This window comes from Prionailurus bengalensis, chromosome C2 (assembly GCF_016509475.1).
Source record: "Prionailurus bengalensis isolate Pbe53 chromosome C2, Fcat_Pben_1.1_paternal_pri, whole genome shotgun sequence".
Classification (NCBI taxonomy): Eukaryota; Metazoa; Chordata; class Mammalia; order Carnivora; family Felidae; genus Prionailurus; species Prionailurus bengalensis.
The window spans coordinates 110,902,160-110,917,489 of NC_057350.1; the positions used below are offsets into that span (position 1 = coordinate 110,902,160).

The 15,330-nt window shown below is 35.4% G+C and overlaps 1 protein-coding gene and 1 pseudogene across 1 annotated transcript in view; both read left to right on the forward strand.

The window, feature by feature from the left end:
• The window catches only part of GPR149 (G protein-coupled receptor 149), a 69,055-nt gene that overhangs the window by 10,979 nt on the left and 42,746 nt on the right, over positions 1–15,330 (forward strand). The window lies entirely within an intron of this gene.
• Positions 2,743–2,882, forward strand: LOC122492558 (annotated as a pseudogene).

Below are 15,330 nucleotides of genomic sequence, written 5' to 3' on the forward strand. Positions count from 1 at the left end.
GTGTAAAGAAGATGGTAGTAGAATGCCTTCGGGAGTTTAAATGTGATCCAATAAAAGTTATCGGAGTTGAAAGTGCTAGTAAGACTGAAATTCAGTGTTAACCACATTACCACTCCTTTTCGGATCCCTAATAGGTAGAATCCTAAGAAGTCCACTGTTAAAATATTCAGATAAAAATTAGAAATGTCAGAGCTCTGGGGCACCTGGGTGGCTCAGTCAGTTAAGCATCTGACTTCAACTCAGGTCATGATCTCATGGTTGGTGAGTTTGAGCCCCACGTCAGGCTCTGTCCTGACAGCTCAGAGCCTGGAGCCTGCTTCGGATTCTGTGTCTCCCTCTCTCTCTGCCCTTCCCCTGCTCATGCTCTGTCTCTCTCTCTCTCAAAAATAAATAAACATTAAAAAATTAAAAAAAAAAAAAAAAGAAATGTTGGAGCTCTTCAGTTACAAAGTTTTAATATGGTGTGACTGTTCTTCAAATGAAATAATGATTTTCAGAACCTAAGAGTTTTGCCATCTATGAATAAATAAAATTGGACTTATAATTTGGTGGCTTGTGGGTGTTAACTCTAATTTTCTCTTTTAATACCTCTTTTAAGGTTCATCAATAAATTCCATTTTCTTTTAATGTGTTGTCTTAAAGCTCTAGAAACTCATATGTTTATTATAATCAATCAGAAACAAAGATATGTTGTAACTATATCACTTAATTCCTCTTGTAATCCTAGCATCATAGCATCTGAAAGGTGAAAGGTCCTCCATTAAGCCAGTAGAATATAGAAAAACAGATTCTGAAACAATTCTTCTCAAATGAGAGACCAAGCAGGGAGAAGTGATTACATTTGAATGAGCTACACAAATCATTTAGCAGAAGGATGTATACACAAACAAGAACTAACTTTAAAGTCATCTGAGCATTAAAAAAGTTTCATTCTCATTTTAAGTGAAATGTTTTAACTATCTAAAAATAGTTTTAAAATCCAAGTTGTGTCTGCTGACAGAGTGAAGTGGCAACAATGGTTTCTATAACTTTTTAATATTATTGTTTCTTTAAATAATTTTCATAAAAAACTGTGGAAACCAGAAATCAAACTAGATTATTTGGGGATCTTTAAATTAGAGCTTCTCATTCTTTTAATGTAAATTCAAGTTAGTTAACATACAGTGTAGTCTTGGATTCAGCAGTAGAACTCAATCATTCATCTCTTACATATGACACCCAGTGCTCATCCTGAAAAGTGCCCTCCTTAATGCCTGTCACCCACTGAACCCATCCTCCTACCACCTGCCCTCCAGCAACCTTCAGTTTGTTCTCTGTATTTAAGAGTTTCTTACTGTTTCTCTCTCTCTGTTTTTATCTTACTTCTCTTTCCCTTCCCCTATGTTCATCTGTTGTGTTAAACTCCACATATGAGTTTCTCATATTTTAATGTGCAAATAAGTCAAATGGATGTCTTGTTAAAATGTAGATTGTGGGGGTGCCTGGGTGGCTCATTTGGTTGAGTGTCCGACTTCTGCTCAGGTCATGATCTCACAGTTCATGGGTTTGAGCCTTGTGTTGGGCTCTGTGCTGACAGCTCAGAGCCTGGAGCCTGCTTCAGATTCTGTGTCTCCTTCTCTCTCTGCCCCTCCCCCTGCTTGCTCATGCTCTGTCTGTCTCTCAAAAGTAAACATTAAAAATAATTTTAAGGGGCACCTGGGTGGCGCAGTCGGTTAAGCGTCCGACTTCAGCCAGGTCACGATCTCGCGGTCCGTGAGTTCGAGCCCCGCGTCAGGCTCTGGGCTGATGGCTCGGAGCCTGGAGCCTGTTTCCGATTCTGTGTCTCCCTCTCTCTCTGCCCCTCCCCCATTCATGCTCTGTCTCTCTCTGTCCCAAAATTAAATAAAAACGTTGAAAAAAAATTAAAAATAAATAAATATAAACAATTTTTTTAATGTAGATTGTGACTAGTAAATCTGAGGTGGGCTCCAAGATTCTGCATTTCTGACAAACCCCTAGCTGACTGGAGTGCAAAATAAAAGCCCATCCCAGACCTATACAATCAGAATCTCCCAGCTCATTCAAATGCACATTAAAATTTAAGAAGTACCACATTAGCATCTAATCACTGGGAGATAAATACTAGTTTAAAAAACAGGGCAAAATTAATCCTTTCCGCTTAATATATGCCTCATAAAGTAAAGTAAGACTAGAAGAAAATACTCCAATACAGTAGTGTCCCATTATCTGTGGGGGATATGTTCCAAAACTCCCCGTGGATGCCTGAAATGTAAATAGCACTGAACCCTACATATACTATTTTTTTTTCTATATAAACATACCTGTGATGCAGCTTAATTTATAAGTTAGGCACAGTAAGAGATTAATAATAATAACAAAAAATAGAACAATTACATTAACATACTGTAATAAAAGTTATGGGAATGTGGTCACTCTCTCAATTTCAAAATATCTTATTGTACTGTACTCACCCTTCTTCATGTGATGATATGAGATGATAAAATGCTACATGATGAAATGAAGTGAAGTGAGTGACAGGCATTGTGATGTAGCATTAGGCTACCATTGACCTTCCGATGATATATCAGCAAGATCATCTGCTTCTAGACCACAGTGGACTATGGGTAACTGAAACCACAGAAAGTGAGGCCTGGATAAGTGAGGGGGCTACCTGTATGCATATCTCTTACCTCTCCCCAAAAAGAGTGTATCTTCTCTTTTCATTTTAAAAAATAAACTATTATCGCTTCTCGGCCTTTTGGCTAAGATCAAGTGTAAAAAATAAACTATTAAAAAATTAAATCAGGCATAAAATAGTGTTTCCCATGACATTGTTAACTTAATATTGGCAAATGCTTAAACCTATTCTCTGAGTAATTTGTGACATTTTTCACTGAAGTGACTGTAGGAGAAATCATTTGTCACTTATTTGTAGCCTCAAGACAGTCATCTTACAGCAAATAACTGTCTGGAGTATAGATATTTTATATTTAGCTACATCCATTTGTTACAGTGTTTAGTTCATCACTCACTGTTCAGATACCTAAAAAAAACTGTTACACTGCTTTTTAAATATATATTTTTTAATGTTTATTTATTTTGAGAGAGAAAGTGTGAGCGGGATAGGGGCAGAGAGACAGGGAGATAAGAGAATCCAAAGCAGGCCCTGCCTGGTCAGTGCAAAGTCCAACATGGGGCTCACACCCACAAACGGGGGGATCATGACCTGAGCTGATGTGGGACACTCAACTGACTGAGCCACCCAGGCACCTCTACTGCTTTATTTTTTCAAAAGTGTTTGTAACTTTTATTGTTTTATCATTGTAAAGTAATATAATTATTGTAGAAAATTTAGAAATTACTGATAAGCAAAGAAAAAATACCCAATTCCAACCACCCAAAGTTAACCACTGTTTACATTTTATCACATAAAACTTCAGGCTCTTTCCCATGCATATACTTTTACTTTTGAAAAAAACAGGATCACATTGCATGTGCTCTTTTGGAATCTGATTTTCTCTGCATAAGAGTAGAATTAATTTCTTCCTGCTTTAAATTGTTTAAGCACTTTTTTGAGATTATCTGGGACAGTTTAGAATGGCTATTTGGAGTGTGGCTGAAAACTCATCCATGAATGCAAATTTGTTCTCAAGCATTCAAAGTACTGAAAGTTGAAGCTAAGGGAATTTCATTGTAAAGTAATTCAAATATGTCATAAAATTTTTGTAATCCTCACAGCGTGTATCATTTGCTAAAATGAAGTAAAACTGAGCTGTTTAACTGTTCACTTTCTACAAACTCAGGGGGATTATCATCGGATCCAAGCTCATGTGGACTCCTATAACTCACCTTTTAAGCTAATTTTGTTAACATTCTTAAAAACACCTTGTGATTTAAGGAGACCTTAAAAGGCTATGTACTAGAACTGCCGAGTATGGCTTGAGTCTCTTCTACAACCTCCTATTGAGTGGTTATCCCTCACTTGAACTCAAACGGCTGGAAATTCATTACATTTTTTAAACTTTTTATTGTGAACTAATTTTAGACTTACAAAACAGTTTTAAAAAAGTACAGAGAGTTCTATATCCTTCATCCAGCTTCCACTAATGTTAATATGTTATGTGACAGTAACGTAATTATCAGAAAACTCACAATTAATTTATAGACCTTATTTCAATTTTGCCAGTCATCCTGCTTATGTTGTCTTTTTGGTCCAGAATCTAATCCCAGATCCCATACCGCATCTGGTGCTATGACTACTCAGTCTCTTCCAATCTACAGCTTCCAATACAGTTATTCAGTCTTTCCTTGTCTTATACAACTTTGACATGTGTGAACTACTAGACAGTTTGTTTTGTTTCTGGAATGTCCTTCAATTGTGTTATGTTTTCCATTGATTAAGTTGAAGTTACGCATTTTTGACGAGAATACTACAGAAGTGATGTTTGCTCTTCCCAGTGCATCAGATCAAGAAGTACATAGTGTTGATACGTCTTGTGATGGCAATTTCATATAGGTGATGCATTCCAGATTTCTCCATGTAAAATTACTATTTTCCCTTGGTAATCTATATGTAACTTATTTGTAATTTATAATATCTTATGAGGAGATATTTTGAGACCATGCAAATATTGTTTCATGTCATACTATTGCCCACTAATTTCAGCATTAATTGATGAATCTTGCCTGCAACAATTATATGAAGGTAATTTTCTATTTCTATCATTCCTTCTATATTTATTATTGGAATTGTCCTGAAAGAAAAAGCTATCTCTTCTCCTTCATTTGCTTATTTATTTATATCAGTATGGGCTCAAAGATTCTGTTTTAATCTGTAGGTTATAAGCCATACTACTATTCTTTACTTTGCTACTCCAGTTGTCCTATATTTGGCCATTGGAAGCTCTTTCAGGTTGGTGCCTTATAGCCATACAGCATGCTATCCTCATCTTTTTAACACTTCCTTATTTTCTAGCAGCACAAGAAATTCCAGCCTCATCTTCTGTTATCCCTGATGCATCCTTAGAATCAAGCATTTTTCCAAGGAGTTCTGGTTCCTTTTATTGGACAATGGTATTTAGAAACCAACATCTGGGTGCTACATATGCTCATTGCTGCTGGGGTGTCTTGCTTCTAGACCCTATCATTGGACAGATCTAGGAAATGGATATATGTATACTCATGTACACATCAATATTTCTGTAACAGTTTCTCTGTATAAATCCTTTAAAACCATGCACTTATACTGATACCTCCAAGTCCAATCAAATACCATAGATTCATTAATGCCTTTCCCTTTTCTTGTTACTTCTTTTTCTAACAGTGAGAAAACTGACTTTCATTCTCCAGAAACAGATTTACTTATTTGCTCAATTGCACACCTATACTCTTGTGGGGAAAGAAAAGTACTGACTAGAATATAATGGTTGTATACACTTCTTTTCATCTTTAATCTTACAGTTTATAGTCAAAATACAATCTTCCCCATTGACTTAGGTTATTTTCATTTTCATTCCTTTCATTTTATATTATGAGTTCCTCCCACTTTATTTTTGATTTTGATTATTTATGTTTGAGTATGTGAAACATTACTATGATTCCAAGAATCAGAATTACATAAAATATGTGCTTTCCTCCCTCATTCCCTCATTCCTTCTTCCCTATTCTCATTTTCCCATTCTTTCCACCCTGTACCTACCTATCCCCTGTAAGTAATCAATCTCATAGTTTCTGGTTTAACTACCCTGTATTTCTTTTTGCACAAATAAGCAGATACATGCATACCTTCTTATATCTCCTTCTTCCTTACATATAACTCTTTTGTACTTTACTTTTTTCACTTAACAATATATCATAGAAGTTACTCCATACCAGTTTATAGAGATTTCACTTTTTATATCTTCATAATTATCCATAGTGTGGCTATACCAGAGTTAATTCAATCACTCTCTTACATGGGCCTTATGATGTTTCTAATATTTTGCAATTAAAAATTGTAGCAGTAAATAACATTATGCACATATATTTTCATATTTTTGGAGGCGTATCTTCAGAATAAATTCCTAGAATTAGGATTTGGGGGTCAAAAATATAGTTTTGTTAGGAATTGCCAAATTCTCTTCCAGAAGGGTCATACCAGTCTGCATTCCCATCAGAGGCCTCTTTTCCTCACAATCTCGGTAATAATATATTATTATGCTTTTTAAATTTTTGCCAGTCTGGTATTGTATGTAAGTGATGAATCACTAAGTTCTACTCTTGAAATTAATTTTACACTATATGTTAACTAACTAGAATTTAAATAAAAACTGGAAACATTAAAAAAAATTTTTAATTAAAAATAAATAAATTTTTGCCAGTCTGATAGGATACAATCTCAGAGTTGTTTTAAATTATATTTATGTAATTATAAATGAGTTTGAATACTTTTCACACATTTAAGAGCCATTTTGTCTTTTTATATTTTGTAAATTGTCTGTTCTTATCCTTTCCTTATGTTTCTATCAGGTTTTTGTCCCTTTATCCTTTGATTTTTAAGAGTTCTTTTTTTTCATGTTTATTTTTGAGAGACACAGAGAGAGAGACAGCATGTGAGCAGGGGAGGGACAGAGAGGGGGTGAGATACAGAATCCGAAGCAAGCTCCAGGCTCTGAGCTGTCAGAAAAGAGCCCGATGCCAGGCTCAAACTCACGAACCGTGAGATCATGGCCTAAGCCAAAGTCAGACACTTGACTGAGCCACCCAGGTGCCCCTAATTGCCTCTGGATTTTTTTGAGTCAGATAAACAATTTAAAATGGAATTCACCTTTGTTTTCTTCTATTACTTGTACGGTTTCAACTTTTACATTTAGATCTCAGATCCATTGGGAATTTATTTTTGTATTTGGTGTCAAGATATTAATAGAATTTTGTTTTTTGTCTTTTTTTTTAGATGTTTATTTACTTTGAAAGAGAGAGGGAGCATGAGTACATGAGCTGGGGAGGGGCAGAGAGAGAGAGAGAGAGAGAGAGAGAGAGAGAGAGAGAGAATCCCAAGTAGGCCCTACCCTGTCAGTGCAGAGCCTGAGGCAGGGCTTGATCCCAGGAACCCTGAGATCATGACCTGAGCTGAAATCAAGAGTTGATGCTTAACCAACTGAGCCACCCAGGACCCCAATTTTGTCTTTTTTTCTAAATAGTTACCCATCATTTATTTTTCAAAAATATTTATTTATTTTTGAGAGAGAGAATGTAACTGAGTGGGGGAGGGGCAGAGAGAAAGAGGGACAGAGGATCTGAAGCTGGCTCTGTGCTGACAGCAGAGAGCCCCATGGGAGGCTCAACCGTCTAAGCCATCCAGGTGCCCCTTCCCATAATTTATTAAAAAGCATAATTTGGGGTGCCTTGGCGGCTCAATCAGTTGAGTATCCAATTTCAGCTCAGGTCATGATTTCATAGTTCATGGGTTCAAGCCCAATGGGCTTGTGCTGACAGCTCAGATTGCTTGGCTTGCTTTGGATTCCATGTCTCCTCCTCTGCCTCTCCCTTGCTCATGTGCTCGCTCTCACTCTCTCTCTCTCTCTCTCTCAAAAATAAATAAATATTTTTTAAAATTAAAGAAAAAAAAAGACTTGCCTTAAAAAAAAGCATAATTTATTTAAAAGTCCACCATTACCCACAGTGTTTTGAAATATCATCTTTACCTTATACTATATTTTCATACCTACTTGGGTCTATTTCTGGGCTTTCCATTCTATTCCACTATCTATTCATACACCAGTATCTCACTGTCTTAATTAGAGAGACTATTATAGCAAGTTTTTTTTTAAATATATGAAATTTATTGTCAAATTAGTTTCCATACAACACCCAGTGCGCATCCCAAAAGATGCCCTCTTCAATGCCCATCACCTCCCCTCCCCTTCCTTCCACCCCCCATATTATAGCAAGTTTTAATGTCTGGGAGGGCTGATTTCCCCCCACCCCCACCTGGCCGGTATTTTTTTTTTTCAGTATTTTTCTTGCTATTCTTGAATGTTTGCTTTTTCATATCAAATTTGCTTTCAACTTGTCTAACTCCATAAAAAAGCTTCATCAGGATTGTGTTAAATTTATAAATTAGTTCAGAGAGAACTGACATCTTTATAATATTTAGCTGTCTTATCTGAGAACAGGGAATGTCTTTCCATTTTTTCTAATCTACTCTTGTTATCTTTCTCCTGAAAGACTTTAAAGCTTTCTTCCTACAAGTGTTATATCTTTTTGCTAAGTTTATTCCAAAGTACTCAATCTTATTTTCACTGTAAATGAGGTTCTTCTACCATTATGTCCTCTAACTGGTTATTATTTGTATATATTAAGGATATTGATTTCTGCCTGTTAATATTATCTCTGCTACACTACTGAATTATTTTATTGTTTCAGGAAAATCATTGATTATCATTATTTAAGGTTTTCTAGGCATGCTGTCATATCATCATCAAAGAGATAGTTTTACTTTTTTATCAATTCTTATACCTCACTTTTAAATGTTTTTAAATTTTTTGTTTATTTTTGAGACACACAGAAAAACAAAGTACAAGCAGGGGAGGGGCAGAGAGAGGGAGACACAGAATCTGAAGCAGGCTCCAGGCTCAAAGCTATCAGCAGAGAGCTCAACCCCAGAGCCCAACACGGGCCCCACAAACCTCAAGATCATGATCTGAGCCAAAGTCAAACACTTAACCAACTAAGCCACCCAGGCTCCCCTCTTATACCTCTCCTTAATTTCTCTTGTCTGGTTGTATTAGCCAATAATTCTCGAACAATTTTGCATAGTGGAGGAGACAGGGCATCCTTACCTAATTACTGATCTTAGTGAAAGCTTTCTGATGCTTTCTTATTAAAGAAGATACTGGCTCTCACTACTTTATAAAGCAGGTAATTTAATCTTTGATGATGATGATTATGATGATAATGAGAATGGTGATGATAACTAATACTTATTGAGCACGTGCTATGTGTCACACACAGTTTTAAGCACTTTACATATAATTGCTTATTTAGTATTCACAAAGACTATTTGGTAGGCATTATTATCCAATTTAATAGATGGGAAAACTGAAGCACAGAAAAGTTTATCAGAGCCTGAGAGTAAACTCAGGCCATCTGACTCCAGAGATAGTCCACATATGCAACTATCCTAACTGCTTTAGAGTGATAATTTTGATAGTTAGAAAATCATTTCTCATACCAAATCCTATCCATTCCCCTCACACAGGAAGATTAATATCACCTGGAGATACTTTAAAAATACCCCAATCCCACCCACAGAAATTCTGATTTAATTGGTCTACAGCAAGATTTGGGTATCAATGCTTTTAAAAACTGTGTGTAGATATTTGCAAAATATATCCTCAACAAAAAACTTGCATTTAGAATATATAATTTATAAAGAACACCAATAAGTGAGTGAGAAGCAACAGACAACCCAATCATATATGACCAAAGATTTAAACTCATACTTCACATAAGAGGAAATGAAAATAACCATACAGATATATAAAGGTATGCCACATCATTAATAATCTGGAAATCTCAATTAAAATAGCAATGAGACACCACTGTACACCCACAAAAATAGCCAAAAGTAGTCTGACAATGCCAAGGTTGATGAGAAACAGTCTGGCAGCATCTACAAAAGGTAGATGCCTCATATCCCAGCAATTCCACTCAGGCATACACTCTAGAATTGTGCTGTCCAATACAGTAGCCTCTAGTCATATGTATCTATTTAAATCTAAATTATTTAATTTTTTATTTAGAAGTCAATTCCTCAGTTGCACTATTCACAGTTCTAGAGCTTAATATCCAAATATGGCTAGTGGCTACTGTATCAGACAACACAAATATAAACCATTTCCATCACTGCAGTTCTATTGGACAGTGCTACACTAGAACATGTTTACGTTTCCGGAAGCTCTGTTTGCAATAGCCTCAACATTTAGGAATAGACCAAAAGTCCATCAATGTTATAATGGGTAAATAAGTTGTTGAATATTTCTACAAAGAATACCATGTGCAGAAGTGTATATTACATTAATCCAAAGAAACTTGCCTGATCGCTTCCAAGTCTGGGAGGGGCTCTAGCAATGTGTTAATATGGACATATGTTTTTATAAAATTAGTAAAAATCATATTTGTGTATTCCTTTCCTTAAAGAAGAAGACAAGTAATATAAGCTTCAAGGCTCTTGATATCTAGTCCAAGCCCTAATCAAAAAAACAACGAAATTAAAAAAAAAAAAAAAAAAACTAAAGCTACATAAAATGTGAATGAGTTTTGCAAGTATATCAAAGAAACGTAACCAAATACACTCTATGACTGTATTTAATAAAGCTTAAAATCAGACACAACTGAATTAAATGATTCAGGGACAATACAAAATGGTAAAACTGTAAAGAAGAACCAGAAGGTAATTATCACAGAAGTCTAAGTAGTGTTTGTCTTTAGAAAGAAATTATGCAAGAAAGTACACATGTGGTCCCCTGGAGTGCTGGAAATGTTCTATTTCTCATCTTAGGGAGTGATTATAGTTTCTTAACTGCATAGTTATTCTTAATGGTGTCTTGAATGTGTGTTATGTTTCACAATTTTAAAGAAGTTAAAAATAAGTAGTTTGCCCAGATCATTTCTGATGAGCATCCATTGCCCAAGGCCTTTCACCACATCTTGCTTCTGCCTCTTGAATCCCTCCTGAATCATTCTCTTACCTCTTTCCCTTGCTGTTAAGCTAATGGAATATGCTTATCCAATTTTTCATGTTTCTGTCTTTTCTCATTATGCTAACTAAATATTGTTACTTACTTCAACCGTTCTTATCATAAATTCACTTAGAATAGCCTTTAAATATGCAAAACCCAGAATCAAACAGAATATTCAAGTTGTCTCTCCTCCTTTACACTATGACCTAAACAGTTGACCCTTAAACAATACAAGGATTAGGGAAGCCAAACTAACCCAGAATTGAAAATCCATGTATAACTTTTGAATCCCCAAAAACTTAACTAACAGCCTACTATGGACCAGAAGCCTTACCAATAACATAAACAGTCCATTAACACAAATTTTGTATATGTATTATATATCATACTCTTAAAATACAGTAAGCTAGAGAAAATAAAATACTATTAAGAAAATCATTAGGAAGAGAAAATACATTTACAGTGCTGTGCTATATTTATTTTTAAAAATCTGCATATAAGTAAGACCTGTGTGATTCAAACCCATATTGTTCAAGGGTCAACTGTACTTCTCTTAATGCATCTTAAGATCAAATTCACTCATTTAGCAGTCATATTGTGCTGCTGTTGTGTTTAATATCAGCTAACACTTTTATGCCCTTTTTGCTCATGCTGCCACTTAGCCATTTGGTACATTTGCAGTCTATTGCTTGGACCCAGTTATATCGTCTCTCTGTTCAATTTCATCTTGTTCTACTTAGCCCACTCTTCCGTTACTTTTGGTAGCCTTTTCTAGTGCTATCAAAAAATGCTTTCAGATGATTCTAAGACCTGAATCTACACTATCATTCCACAATTTGAATCACCCACGGATTTAACAGGTCACCCTTCATACTTTTATTCAAACTGTTGATTAAAAATGCAGAGCAAGACAGGGCAAAAGAGAGAGGTCTGCTGCACACTGTATAAACAAGTCCCCTTGTTCATTTTGGTTTATTTAGAAACACCTTCAGTGTTCAGTCTTTGGAGTCTGACAGATCTTTTCCTGGATGTGTTCCCTCCCATTTTACATGGCTAAATCCTGCTTGTCCTTCAGGTCTCCATTTAAATATTTTATACTCTGGGAAGCCTTTCCTATGTTTCCAGTTACACACTCATATTATACCCTCTACTTATTAAATACTCATTTATTTAACTTTCCTGTGTTAGGAATTAACTTTGTGATGACAGGGTGGGTATTCATTTTCTTTTTAAAATTTTTTTTTTAACATTTATTTATTTTTGAGACAGAGAGAGACAGAGCATGAACGGGGGAGGGGCAGAGAGAGAGGGAGACACAGAATCGGAAACAGGCTCCAGGCTCTGAGCCATCAGCCCAGAGCCCGACGCGGGGCTCGAACTCGCTGACCGCGAGATCGTGACCTGGCTGAAGTCGGACGCTTAACCGACTGCGCCACCCAGGCGCCCCATGGGTATTCATTTTCTTAATTATTTCATCTATCATCAGCACCAAGCATAATGCCTGAAAGCTACTGTGTATTCAATAAATAGTTGCTGAATGAATGAATGAAATGAAATAATAGTATCAAATATGGTGTGTTTATTATGCACCAAATATAGTGTTTATTATTATGGTGTTCATTATTATGGTGTTTATTTATTATTATGGCATATTATACAGTGAAATAAGTATTTGATATATATTATCTAATCTTCACAATATCAGTTTTATAATTTCCCTATATTATAGAACAGGATACAGGGGTACAGAGGTAGAGGCAATACTGAATTCTGGTCTGCCTGTTTCCAAAGCCCATGCTCCATCTGCCACATTCCATAAGAGACCAGTCACTACTAGAGTGAAAATACATTATAATCCATGATTAAAACAAAGGGCATTACATATCATTTTGTTTAGAATAATATTTGTTCCAAATGAATGGTTGTCAGTGAAAGCAACTATGTTTCAAGCCGAAGTGTGGAGGTGACTGAGGTGTTGGTAATGGTCGGTAACGCTGCTCTCTAGTAAAGAGAACTCAGTCTGTCAAAGAACAAGGACTTTTTACAATTAGTGCCATAGAGATACTTCAGCCCATGCTTTCAAATACTTCTAACAGTCTTACCTGGGCAAGTGGACCATATATCTTTGGGACAGAGGAAAGCTGCCAACAACCCTGAAAACAATTATAGGAATTTTGATTCCAACATGGAGAGTTAGGTTCCAGGAGAGACTGGGGTTCAAGATAGGATCCAGAATGAGATCCTATCCAGAATGAGAAAGGAGTCCAAGACTAGTCTAAGGATAAAGGTGATATTTATTACATTAAATGATTGTGTCACTTTAAAAACCTTTGTGTGAATAATATTAAAATAGATACTACTCTTTATTGTAAATTCCACATAGACCCCTATAGTTGCAAATGAGAGATACAGTTCTGATATGAAGGTTGGCTATAACTCTCATACATTAATGAGTAAGATGAAATTGAAACAACAAATACATATGTTATCTTTTGTAGTCAATGATATGTGACTTTTATTGAATCAGTTTTCTATTTTCTGTGTTCTTCACAATGTAACATGTAATGTGCAATGTAATATGCAAGATACACTTTTAATTCTAAATATCTATTAGATATTAGATTTGATATTAGATTACATATTGCTGACTTCTATGGTATAAATACTCTCACCATGGTTATTTGCATAGGATAACACTGATAAGATCATTGAATGCAGAGTTAGGGAGAAATGTGCAGCAGCACATTATACAGTATTGCCAATATATAAAACAGGCACAGACGATTTCAAGAGCAGGTATAATTTTAAAAAATGTAATAAATAGGCGGTGGTGAATTTTGGGTATTAGTAATCTTCCTTTTTAATATAGTTTATTGTAGGTTTATATAGTTTACTTTTTAACAACTGGATCTCAAGATTGCTGAAATTTTTAGAGTCAGTAAAAGCCAGTTCCAGTATACCAATGACATACTCCATTCAACATAAACCACATGCAGTAACACCCAGTGTCTGATCACATGAGCCCTAGTCTCTCCAAGCCTGCTGTCCTAGATTCTTTCTTACCAGACTGCTTTCTTGGCATGAGTGTTTCTAACTCTATCTCTTCTTAGAATTTCATTATTTCTCTGTTTTACCATTTATGAATCTATCCTTTACCAGTCACTTCACCCCAGAATTGATGTAGGTGTTTAGTCTTCCTAGCTTGACTCTCAACGTTCCGAAAAAACAGGGATTGAATTTGCTTCCATTTCAAATGCAATGTCTGAATCATAAACACTTATTTCTCCACCTCCCCCCACCATTCCCAATGGACATACAGAACAGTGGGAAAGATACAAACACCTAAGTTACATGGCTAGTATTATAAGGTAAAACTCAAGGCTGTATCTTCTGGTTCAATGTTTAGTGATCCTTAAACACACACACACACACACACACACACACACACACACACACACACATATATATATACATACATATTCTTTGAAATAAGAAGTAACTGATAGAAGAATTCATTCTCTCTCTCTCTTTTTTTTTAAGCTGTCTCCTTCCCTACACCAGCCTGGTGGAAATAATTGATGAAGACCTAAAGGGTTAAAAAGCAAGGGGAAGAAAGAAAGGATCTCTATCCCCTACAAAGTCCTTACACACATAATGAAAATCTGATCTTAATATTTATATTCCTAAAATATTTTATTAGTATCAAGCTTTATTTGAAATTATGTTTATAAAATCATGATATTTTATTCACCTTCAGACAGAATTTAGATTTTTAAACCATCTGAATATAACATCGTATCAAATTACATAATGTTCAATTTAGATAGTTATTTCCTATACTGAGTTGAAATAAGTTTTAGATTTAGGGAGCCTTTCAAGTAAAAGAGGAGTATGAAAATCAACTCATTATAGACAGCAATTCTTTTCAGCCTCCCATCATAGTAAAAGTCACAAAAGAATATATATATAGATAGATAGATACATATATATACATATATGTATCTATATATGTATCTATATATATATGTATGTATATATATACACACAGAATATATATGTGCATATATATATAATTAAGAATACTGTTTCTTTATATCTTGAAAATATAAATTCCTTAATATATAAACCAATAATATGTGACCTCTACTATTCCTTGACAATTAGCTGCTTGACTTTATTTCTTAGTGTCTAAGTTAACTCACTTATAAAATGGCAATAGTTATATTGATCTCACACTAAACAAAGATTCCCAAATAAAAAATGGAGGTTAAGGACACCTGGGTGGCTCAGTTGGTTAAGTGTCCAACTCTTGGTCTTGATTTCAGTTCAGGTCATGATCTCACGGTTTGTGAGATGGAGCCCTGTGTTGGGCTCTGCAGTGACAGTGTAGAGCCTGCTTGGGATTCTCTCTCCCCCTCTCTCTCTCTGCCCCTCCCTCACTCACATCCATGCATGCACGCATACTCTCTCTCAAAATAAATAAACACCACTTCAGCACTATGTAGATTTAGGTTCAGAACTACACACACACATTAGCATATTTATAATTTTTGATAGTTCCTGCCCCTATCTGAGCCTAAGGAATCAGGGAAATTATAGTCAAGAAATA